Below are 12,596 nucleotides of genomic sequence, written 5' to 3'. Positions count from 1 at the left end.
TCCTAGTGAAGGCAGGGGGCTGGACTCAATGAACTTTCAAGGTGCCTTCCAGTTCTAGGAGATATAATATCTCCATTAATTTAAAGGTACTGTGTGTTGCATCTGCCCACAGCCAGACAGGGTTTATAGCACAATGAGAAAAGATAAGGAATAGAGTAAGTGTTGCTGGGTTTGGTAGTAGTTTAACATATGAGCATACACTTGAAGGCTGCATGTCTCCTTTTCTGAGCCAAGGTCAAGCAATCAAGCAACCAGTCAGAAGGGGCAGGGGGGAGGAAAATGTATAAGAAACTCCAAAAGCCAAAGGAAAAGTGACCCTTGCTGGAACACAACCTCACTCTCTACCCTTCCCCTGGAGTTCAAAAGAGGTGGTACCGAAGCCCCCAGACTCAAGACCCTCCAAACAGGAATATGACCATAAATTGTAAGGGATGATCCCAGGGGCATGCACTACAGCAGGGATTCCCAAACTTGGTTCGCATCTTGTTCAGGGTAAGCCCCTGGCGGGCCGCAAGATGCTTTGTTTACCTGAGCATCTGCAGGTACGACTGCTCGCAGCTCCCAATGGCTGCGGTTCACCATTCCCGGCCAATGGGAGCTGCAGGAAGCAGTGCGGGCTGGCCCACCACTTTCCGCAGCTCACATTGGCCAGGAAAGGCAAACTGTGGCCACTGGGAGCTGCAAGTGGCCGTACCTGTGGATGCTCAGTAAACAAAGCATCTTGCGGCCCGCCAGGGCTTACCCTGAACAAGATGCGAACCAAGTTTGGGAATCCCTGCACTATAGATTTAATTAAGCCTACTAAGAAGAAGAAGAGACAGGGAAAAGCTGTACCGGTGTACAGAGCTGTGGATTATGCTTACTTGGTAACCCCAATAAACATTTCAGTATCTGCACTTTAGACTCTGGCCTTCTGCTTTCTGTCTGCATGACAAAAACCAAAGGAGGGCAGGGGAAACAGTAACATCTCCAAGGGAGTGTAGGGAAAGCCCTAATTGGATACAGGTCTTTATTTTTATTTTATTTTATTTTTTTCAATTTCAAGTATCAGAAAAAGGATATTTTTTATCCTTTCTTTTCCAACTTTTTATATAACCGTGTTACTCTAAATACATTCTGAAACAAGTAAAAGACAATAAAACTTTGATCAAATATTTCATTAGTGGGCCCCTGGCTTTACCTTAACTAATACATAAACAGGACTTGTGATCAGTCAAAAATAGAATAAGACCAAAACTAATATGTATGAAGCGTTTTTACTTTTCAACTATTTTGTGGATGTTAGGATTGTTCACCATTAAAATTCAATATTTGTGGCCAGAACCTATCTTCTCTGTGTTACTTGAAACTAACAAGTCACACACATATCTCAGACACTCCAAGTAACAGACTGCAAGATCATAAACAAAGAATTATGACCTCTTAATGCAATCAAACAGCAGGAGGAGAAAGATTATGAGGAGGAAAGCTTCTCAAATATGACATATTTAACAATTAGCAATTTAGAGAGTGAAATAACCATAAAACATGAAAAGTGAATTGACTAATGTGTCTCATAATGCATTTTTAAAGAGTGACTAAGGTTTTATTTAAAGTTATTTTAAATTAGCCATCTCAGATTACTCAATTCCCTAGTTTTAGAACTATCACACATTACGAGAATGGCTCACTAGGGATATAAGTAGCACAGGCATTCACTTTTCTTTTTGATTTAAATAATAATCTTCTTGCCCCAAATAGACATACTGAAGTTTGACAAATGTACACAAATATGATGTCCAAAATAAGGACAATATTGATACCGTAATTTCTCTTAACCTCAGGACCTATTTTTGATCTCTCCTAAGGACATTCATTTAATAAAATAGTAGAGAAAGACAATGGGGAAAACGAAGGTGAACCAATGACTACCCATCTGTAGATATACAAACTCAGTTATGTGGGATATACCCACGTAATGCTAACAACTAATCCCTGATCAATGATCCAGGGAAAGGAAAAAAAAAACAAGCCATAGAGAGAAAAAATTCTTCTGTATTCATTCAAGCACTTGCATGTGAGCAAGCATCTATCTCTTTTATACCAGCAAAGTGCAGAAGAATTAATATTTATTTTCTTCTATCTCAATAATATGGATTCTATTATATGTCCTGTGGCAAGGAATTCCAGATGGTGACTACCATATGGGAAATACACCTTAACAGAGAGATTATCTCCTGCACTTGAGGAGATAGGTGTGTGTGTGTCAGGAAACTAGTACAAATTCCTGGATTCTTGGGATTAGTCTTGCTTCTTATGATGCTTAGAGATTCTTTTGGGCAGCTCTTAGATACACCATGCAGGACGGTCCTTACCCCAATCAAGGATTGTCCTCATGCAGCAGAGGTCTGTCACTTCCCATCCCCACCACTGCCACAACCCTTGTGCTGGGGTAAAGAAGGGCTTAGATCTGACTTAGATGCACCAGTGAGGAGTTTCCCTTTGACAGGGGAATTCTCCACTAATGACTTGTGGCTAGAATCCAGCTCCATCACACCACTGATTGTTGCAAAGGTGGCAGACAACAGGAGATATATTGGACATGTATCTGAACTAGTTAGAAGAGAATCTAGAATTAATTCTTCCAAAAATAAAGGATAAGGCTGGATATGTGTTGTGTCATATTCAACAAAAACAAACAAACATACAAACAAAAACACTTGACATTTCTTTGTATGAGTTGATTGGATTCTGATAAATAATGGAGCAAACTCATCTTAAGTGTCTTAAGTACAGCAAAATGGAACCCTGGGTGGTTAACGAAGAACTGGTGACATAAAAAACTTAAAAAACTCAATGGGAGATTTAATTCCCCAAAGTGAGTCTCTCCATGCCCAGGAAAACTGGAGAGTTGGGTTCGATTAACTCAAGTTGTCTCTATCAGTGTTCAATGCTGTTCATTTTCAGCTAAAGTCCTACAGACATGGATATGACAGAACTGAATAGGATGGAGATGGGAGTGCCAGTTCCCCACAAAAATGTAATCACTCCCGAGTGATATTTACCCAGGCCCAAGTCATTTAATAATTCCCAGTCTAGATCTGCTTTCTGCCAGACCATTTCTGTCTTCTCCATTTCCTGCTCCAGTTCTCCTCCCCCTCCCCCCCACACACATACATTTCTTGAGGCATACCCCAGATATATGTCCCCACTTTTCCTCCATCCATCATCTCAAATTAAAAATTGCAAACATAGTGCTTTCAAAACGAACACTTTTGTGGTCCTCCCCAGAATTTATCTGGAGATGGACTCTACTTTCCCTTCACTAACTCCCAAAATGTGGGAGCTGTCATGCCTTCCTGCTCTAGTCCTCTTCTTCTACTGCTGATATGCCCCTTTACTCATTCTCTCATTGCCTTCATTCCACTCTGATCCCCACACCCACATTTATTACCTGTCCCTTACATATTCTCTTGTCTGTTTTCTGTCCTCCTGAATTCTCTTTTCCTAACCCTCATATTCCCAAAATGTCCTTTCCTGTTCCCAAAGTGCCCATTCCTGCTGCCACAGTCACTTCCTCTCTCAAACACACTCTTTTATTCCCAGATTACACTCCCCCATATTCATCTGTTCCCTCCAGCATCCCTTCCTGGCCTCCCACATTCACTTGCTCCAGTATCCCTACATGTCTACACCACATTCACGTGCTTCACTCAGTTTCTCTCCTGTTTCCTGGTAGCACAGGGGCATCCATGTTCAGTAAGGAAAATGAAGCTTAACTTTTGCGCAGAGAATAATAGTGACTATTGTGAAAAAAGGCAAAAATCTGCAAGTTTTCACCCAATCTTCCCTAGATCTTGAGAAGATCTAAACCCCATATCATGAGAGAAAAATTGTTTTGTGTACAAACCAATGCCCAATTTTATTATTTCTTTAAAACTGTATTTCACCATAAAATATTAAACATAACTATTTTATAGCACTTTGAATTTTTAAAGCACTGTATAAACATTAACTAATCTTCAAAACACTTCTATGAAGTTCAGGGTTCCCTCCCCACTCTGAACTTTAGGGTACAGATGTGGGCACCCACATGAAAGACCCCCTAAGCTTATTTCTACCCACTTAGGTTAAAACTTCCCCAAGGCACAAATTCTCCCTTGTACCTTGGATTAGGTAAATGCTGCCACCACCAAGTGATTCAAACGAACATTTAGGGAGGGCCACTTGGAGCCCTATCTCCGTCATAATGTCCCCCCAAACCCTACACCCCCTTTCCTGGGGAGGATTGAGAATAAACAAGATGAACACAGACCAACCTTGAGTTTTTTAGGACACTAAAAAAAAATCAGATTCTTAAAAAACCCAGAACTTTATTAGAAAGAAAAAAGGTAAAAGAAGCACCTCTGTAAAGTTAGAATGGAAGATAATCTCACAGGGCAATCAGATTCAAAACACAGAGGATTTCCCTCTAGGCAAAACCTTAAAGTCACAAAAAGAAAAGAAAAAAAATAACAGGAATACACCTTCCTCTCAGCACAGAGAAAATCAAAAGCCAAAACAAAAGATAATCTAACGCATTCCCTTGCTAGTACTTACTATTTCTATAGGAGTTGGATTGCTTGCTTTCTTGATCTGTCTCCAGCAAGAGCCACACTAAATAGACAGAACAAAGCCTTTCCCTCCCCAGATTTGAAAGTATCTTGTCCCCTTATTGGTCCTTTGGGTCAGGTGCCAGCCAGGTTACTTGAGCTTCTTAACCCTTTACAGGTAAGAGGTTTTTGTGCCTCTGGCCAAAAGTAATTTTATAGTACTGTATACATAAAGGTGGTTACTCTTCCCTTTATATTTTTGACAGAAGTAGGTAAATAGGTATTATTATTTTTATTTTACACATGATGTAATCTGAGATACTGATGTTCAGGACAAGATGAACTGCTCACCATGTACACTAGCTCCTGGAAAAACAACCTTACAAACATTAGGAGGATGTAGTAATTTTGTTACAGTACCCATTCCACACTGGAGAATGCCCTGAAACAATAGCTATTAGCTGGTGAGTCTCTGGCAGTGAGGCTTCATTCTAAACTTGTTCGCAGGAGAGGGGGCAGAGCCCAGAAGAAGCTCAGATTCAGAGCCAGTACAGAGACATAGGCCCCCTGAGGGTTTGGTTGATAGACTCAGCAAATCTCCAAGGCTCATATGGAGCCTGGGGGATCTGAGAGATATGGGCCAGAACCCTGGTTTCTTCCATGATGGGGAGAAAGGAACAAATCCTACCTCCTCTGATAAAAGAATTCAGAAGAATCTCTACAAGAGGAAACTCACAGTTTTGTGGCCTCTGGAAGGATATTTTCAGGAACACTCTGGCCCATGTATAATTGACCTATGTAGGGCCATACAATAAGTCAGTGGCAGAGCAAAGAATGGAATTCATGAGTTCTATGCTCACAGCCCTACACTCAGTCCCCAGCTTATGTGTAGAAAAACCCCGGTGACTTGTGCCATGCCTCAAGTGACTTTTGCAAAGAAGCCATGACCAAAACTGCAGCCCTAACTATGAGGCAATTATAGCTAAACACTAACTTTAAAAGAATGAAATAAAAGTGAATTTAATGCTAATAACATCCTTGGGGATGGTCGTGGTGGATGCTCGAAGAATTATTTTGGGAAAGTTCTATGCCCTGTGTTATACAATAGATCAAATTCTATCATCACAATGGGTCCTTCTGATCTTGAAATCTATGAATCTAACATCCTTTGTCTATTCACAGAACAGGTACAACACATGCAACAGCAGGTCAAGCTTCCTCATATTGCTTCACCACTGATTATTTCTAAAACCAGTTTCTTAAGAAATTACAAATGTACACAATGCATCTTAGAATCTTTTCAGGCAAAAGGCCTTGAAGGAACTCAGTAAGAAAAAAGTGCTGTTAAACACTACAGTTAAAGGTAGCACAGTTAAAAATGACTTCCCATTTGACAGTTTATACTGGTTCCAGGGATATACCTCCTTACATTTTAAGATTTTTTTCTTAAGCTAGTAGCATCTGTCAAAAGAAGAGAAACTTTATTTTCTGTGCCGTGCCTTGTTTTATTTCTCATGAGGCTTTGTGGAGTCTGGCAGTGAGATCCCGTAACACGAGTATTATCATTATATACAGTACAGTAATATTCAGTGTGCTGATCTATTCTTTTAGATGGTTCTGTTGCAGCTATGGTGTGTTGTTTCACTGTCTGGGATGAGTGATCAGTCAACAAAATGCTAGCAACTAGAGAACAATCCATAAAATGTCCTTCAACTACTACCCCACCATTTTTCATGCTTTATATGGAAAAAAAGTGAAACATGATTTTCTTTTTTCATGTCTAAAATGAATTTCTGTGAATCTGCAACCCTCCAGGTCTTTCTTTTTTTCCTTAACTGTTGACATTTCTCCTGTGAACAAAGTAAATACTGATGCATGAACTAATGTCACAAAGAATCTATAAAGTTCCGGGCTTTATTCTCTACTGCCTTGTATGGTCAATTACACCTGATCAAAGTGAGCACAAAGTGGGTATAAAGTCTTACCATTCAGATTTGGTGGTGTTTTACATTCAAATTGCAAAAGGGTAAATGACTGTATGAGGGCCAAGGCAGTGAAGAATTGGAGATCCTGTGTTTAAAAGAACCATACAATTTGTGTTGGTGTGTGCCGGGAAGTTTATCTTCTCTCCAGTGCTGATTAAATCATACCCCAGTCTGTCCAGCACATGGAGGGAGAAGGCACATGGATGCAGTGTTCAGAGAACTCAGCAGTTCCAGTCACAATTAAGCTTAAGTCTCCAATTATGTCAAAGTCAAGTAAGCAAATGCTCTCTTGTATTTGGGAATCAGATAGTGAATGGGTTTGTGACAAAGTACTTTATAAAGGGAAAAATTCTCTTTGGCCCCAATCCTGTAAGGAGCTATGCACAGGCTGACTCCCATTATGGCTGATGAGAAGTTGCCTGCATGGATCTCTTTGGAAGACTAGGACCCTTACCTGTGTGCAAATTTATTATATCTATGTCTGATATTGGGACAAAAATGATTGTTAACCATTGGACACTGCACTTCTTGTTCTCTGTTTCTATACGGCAAAGCATCAATGTTCCACAAACTTTAAACACTTCCTTTTCAATTAGTCACCATATTTGTGAGCACTTTATATGTAGCAGTGATAAATGTCATTTAAAACAGAAAATCAAATTTTTAAGGACAAAAAGGATCATTATGATCATCCAGTCTGACCTCGTGCATAACACCAGCAAAAAGAATTTCACTAAGTGATTCCCCCATCATACCCAGAACTTGTAGCTGTACTCATGTGAAATATTGCTTTTCATTTTCTGTATTATATTCAGGATAAAACATAGTTTAGCAGTTCATCAGACTGACCTATCTCTTCTTTGTAATGTAATTTATTCAGCTTTCAAACTTCAGCACATAATCAACATGCATATATTTCTTTTTTCATCAGGAAATATTATCTATCAGAGAAAGAGCATGAAAAACATCAAAAGTACTTAAGAATACAAGCTATTGGTTCAATGTCATCACATTTTTATTGTGTTTCTGGAAGTGAGATCCTTTCCCATGTGAAATGTTAGGATAATACATAGTGGTATGGGAGTATTTACATCACAGCTGGAGAATTTATTGACTTGATGAAATCTAGAAAGAATCTAGAAGATCATACTTTGTTGGTGGCTTAATGAAATAGATACAGTAAAATCAATATAAAACAGCAAGATCAGACTAGTATTGTGAGTCTCAGTCATATATTGTAATGCAAATTGCATTTCTTGCTGTGTAATGCCTTCCATAAATCTCTAAATTAAAGAAATAATACGAAGAAAAAACTGGGAGAAAATATGTTTCTACACTGCATTTAATTTTAAAGTAACAACGACAGTAAACCTTTCTTTGTGACTTTAAAGTGGAAGCCAAAAAAAGACAAATTAATTTACAGTATTGAGGCTGATTACATTAAAACATTATTTAGCATACTTGCTCATTATTATTTACATAAACATCTTGCACCTTTCTTTTTTGGCATCTGTGCAGTGATATATTTATTATAAAAGTCTACTCCAGAGAAATGTTTAGTATTTGAGCATTTTTGTGTATCAAATTTTCATTCTCATGGGACCTTTTCTCAACAAGAGATGGTATGCATGAAAAAGAAGTACAGATAATTTGAAAATTCATAATTATCAACATAGCAGCATGGCATATTTTCCTTTAAACCCATATTGATTATGAATGACTGAAAATGTTGTAGAGCATCAGATCTCTGCATTCAAACTAGCAAAAGTATTATTCATTTTGATGTTAAAATGCACAGTCCATGACTTTGTCTAAATGTACATAAGTGAGCAATGTAGACAATTTCTAACTTGCTCAAAAAGGAGTTTATGACACTTTGATGTATTGAGCGTATAAATATTCATAAAATCAATAATTTCTTAGAGGCTTTGGAAATTAGCTTCATATTGATTATGTCTAGTTATCTGTTATGTTTGTGACAACATGAAAATGGGTACAAGCTGCTGTCATTGATTTACTGTTCAATATATTATTGCTGTTCATTATTTATTGATTATAAGCTTCCATAATCATTTCACTTCCTTCCTCTTTCTGTTAGCAATGTCAGGTTTAGTGCTAGAACAAGCTACTGATCAAATGTTAAAGTCTGTTATGCAGTATATATTTGGCACAGACTTACTTAACAGTCTCTTCTCGATACACAGAATAATACATTGCCTTTATTCTTTACTTCAGCTGCATTATGATAACACATTACATTCAGTAGGTTATTTGAAAATTAAAACAGAAGCTGATTGTCCACAACACATATCATAATAAATAACACAAGGCCTCCATATAGCATTTTATACCTGTAGGTCTCAAAGTATTTTACAAAGCATTGTTAAGCCCATTTTAATAGAGAGTAACTGAGGTACAGAGTGTTAACTGACTTGCTCAATATCATACAGTGGGTCAGAAACAGAATTGTACGTACATGGTCTGCTCTATTGTAGTAACTGAGTGCATTACAAACATTAATGAATGTATCCCATGAGAATTGAAACAAAGAGACTAAATGAGAGACTAAATGACTACTTCAAGGTCACACAGGAAGTCTGTAACATAGCCAGGAATTGAACTTATATCTCATGATTCCTGTACCTTAACCACAGGATCATACTTCCTGGGAAGTAGTGTAGCTGGAGTAACCCTGGCCCTGGCACTAGCACCTGCTGCTGCTGTGGTACGGCAGTAGAGATGTTGTCCTGGGAAGAGGCACAACCAATGAGAGGGCAGCGGGGGCGGGGAGGAGGGGCTCAGGATGCATCCAAAGGAGCAGTTGGGAGGCGGCTAAAGAAGGAGGCAAAAAAAAAGCTTATGACTGGTGAGGCTGACCATTGAGACATTGACAGAGGGAATACAGCTTGGACACTTGGGGAATGTGTGTGGTCTCCAGCTGAGGAGCTGTCACTTGCAGGTGGACCTGGTAGAAAGAGGTGCTGTCATCACATCATCAAAGCAAAGGAGACTCACAAGTCCGAGAGAGGAGACAGTGGGACAGCAGGGGGTGAAACTGGATTTTGCAGCCCGGGAGAGGAGGAGCTGATTCTCTTTGGGGGTATCACAGCCTGTTGTTGAAAAAAATGTTATTTTATTGTGATGGTAATTTACAATTTATTATTTTCTAAGCAAGTATTTGATATTACTTTATATTCTTCTTCTGTTATTTATATTATATTATTGTTCCTGCCAAATTTCAGAGTGTTTCCTTTATAAGGTTATCTCCATTGTATTGGCTTGCCTCTGCTTCTTCTCACAGAAGGCATAGCCTTGCAAAGGTCTGGATCACTGCATACAAATCTGCTGACTCTCAGCTGTGTGCTAAGTTCACTATACCACAACAGCCCTTAATGTCCAGCTATAGTGTAAGATTTCATCCTTTTTGATGTACAAGTATTTCCATTTTAGCACTGGGAATTCCACACACATGAAGAGAATATCCTGCTTTATTTTAGGACAAATGAACCCCATTCAGCAACTAAAAGATCCATTTCCCACCAAAATACCCAGCAATACACAGCACATTTAGGTGGGCATTGAAGGAGGATATGCACTGTTCCATTTTGGATTTCTCTGAGAGTCCACAGTGGTAGAGCTGGATTATGGTCAAGGATAAGCAGAATTATGGTAGGTGGGTTTGTGAAATATGATCTATGTATTGGTCATGTAATGGCTGCATTGCGTGGCAGGGAAGGAGTCCATTATTCTGTCTCTACATAGGTCTCCTGTATAAAGCCAATTTTATTTTATTTTCAGATCCTTTCATTTGGATCTTGAATCAAGGTTTAGTCTTATTTGGTTTATATGTCTTCCTCATATCCTAGGACCAACTCGACTACAACAACACTGAAAACAACTTTGGTTTATATGTGGCATTTTCTGACAAATATTTGTGACAGGACATGGTACACTATGTTAATCCTTGCTAGATATTATTTGTCTTTTGAAGAATAAACTAAAACATGGTTTTAAATTGTATATGAATTTACAAAAGAAATAAAAAGCTTTCCTGGTTTGAAAAAAGATAAATGTGAATACTACCGTATTTACTGTATATACTATCACTGTTATTTGATTGCTGTGCTGCTCAGGCATCTTTTTCTTCCTAAATTATATTCCTAGTATAGCTAGTTGAAATATGTTGATTTTTTTAAATAAAAAATACAGTTTTGTCAGAGTTGAAATGTTTTAGAAAAAATCCTGTCTCCCTGCCACCTCCCCCCACTTTCACTCCCTTTTCAATGTCCTCTCTGGTAAAGGGAAAACATGGAGAAAAAGAAGGGGGGAAATGAATAATTTCTTCTATTTTTCCTTGGAAATAAAATTGGATTTTTGAAAGCTCTAATTTTCTCTTTTCCTTTAAGAAAAAGAAAACAGATATTTTTGAGTCAAAGAAAATACCTGACTACCTCTTCTGGACAAATATCTCTGTAATATAGAATCAGAAATGACCAAGAAAAAGGATAACAACAGGATATAAGGTTGGTATCCACCTATTTTTTAGACTGGGGTGGGCAAACTGGTTCAGATAAAGGACTCATTCATGTCTATTAGGTACTAGTCAGCACTGGGCCACTTGTAAGTGTCTAGAGGCTGTGGGGACATTAGCAAACATCAGTTTTTGAACTCAGGTAAGTATGAAGATGGCAGTTGGTGCTGGCCTCTGACCTTAGGATGCAATGGTGACAGGTGACATGATGACAGGAGTCTCCTGTTACCTCACTGGGAAGTAGTGAAACTTTTAGGGAACTATAGTTTGATAAGTGCTGCCTTGCTTTGACAGTACTTATTATATTCCATCCCAAATAAAACACAGATGGGATTTCTATTCTATTCAAATTCTTGCACTGTAGTAGTAGAATAGCCCTCTGGGAGAAGGAACTAGAGTGGGAGACAGAGAGGTCCTTAGAAAAGAACTTCAGGTATAGCCAAACTTAGGGAGAAGGTTTTGGTGGGGAAAGTAACTCTAGGAGCAGACATTCCTAGGATGAAGGCTTGGGCTTTGGCTCATGTAGTGATATTTTGGAATTGTCTATGCCTTAATAAAACAAGATACCAGAAGGGTGACTTTTTGACTCTACACATGTGTAGTTTTTGTTTTGGAGCCAGCCTCCATCAATGGACTAGAACAGATGTTGAAATGCCAGAAGTCTTACCAGGGAGCCTACACTTGCAAGATCATAAATCAGTTTTGTAGATCCAAGAGTTTAATACAGTTCAGGTAAGTCTTGAATAAGTATCCGAAGTGAATTTATATGCTGTATTTCCCATCCCTAATTTATTCTACCCAGCTACTGAAGACATTTATTTAAAAAGGAAAGTAAAATTAAATCAAATAGAAAATAATATAACAACTTATTTGGAGGCATGATTGAAGCAGGAGATTTCATTAGTACTTCAGATTTCAAATATCTGACATCAGTTTAATTATCAAAACTAGTTACTATTTATATTAGGAACACCAGACTTTTGTAAGACTTTTCAGAAACAAATGACTAAAATGACATGTTTTGTGGAGGTACCTGCATAGTTATAGTCTTGACATGCACTGTAGCACACACACACAAAAAATCCTGCTACAAGGGTGCCATTTAATTATCTGTGCAATTTTTAAGGAGGATATTTTTGCTGTGGTATAAATTGACAGACAGTAATAAGCTCCTTTCAAGATTATTTTTAAAGTTATTTAGAAATGGGATAAAAACCCTGCAAGACTCATCAGTAGAGCAATTGTCTAATGTTTCCATGCAATTTTCAATAGATGTGGGAGACTAGGAGAGAGAATATAAATTATGGTCTTTTAATTGTGTCAGAACAAAGTGTTGCTGTTGGATTTCAATTTTAAAATATGGGCTATTCAGTGACACCATGAAAACCAGTTTAGAAAAAAACTGGGGGTAGTTTGAATCTTTGTCTAAAAACATTAATAAACTTACAAATTCTACTGGCTTTCTCATAAAGCTCTCCCACTACCCCAAAAACTGTTCAGAAAATGCAT

This window comes from Chrysemys picta, chromosome 3, assembly GCF_011386835.1.
Source record: "Chrysemys picta bellii isolate R12L10 chromosome 3, ASM1138683v2, whole genome shotgun sequence".
Taxonomy (NCBI): Eukaryota; Metazoa; Chordata; order Testudines; family Emydidae; genus Chrysemys; species Chrysemys picta.
This window is presented reverse-complemented; position numbering follows the sequence as displayed.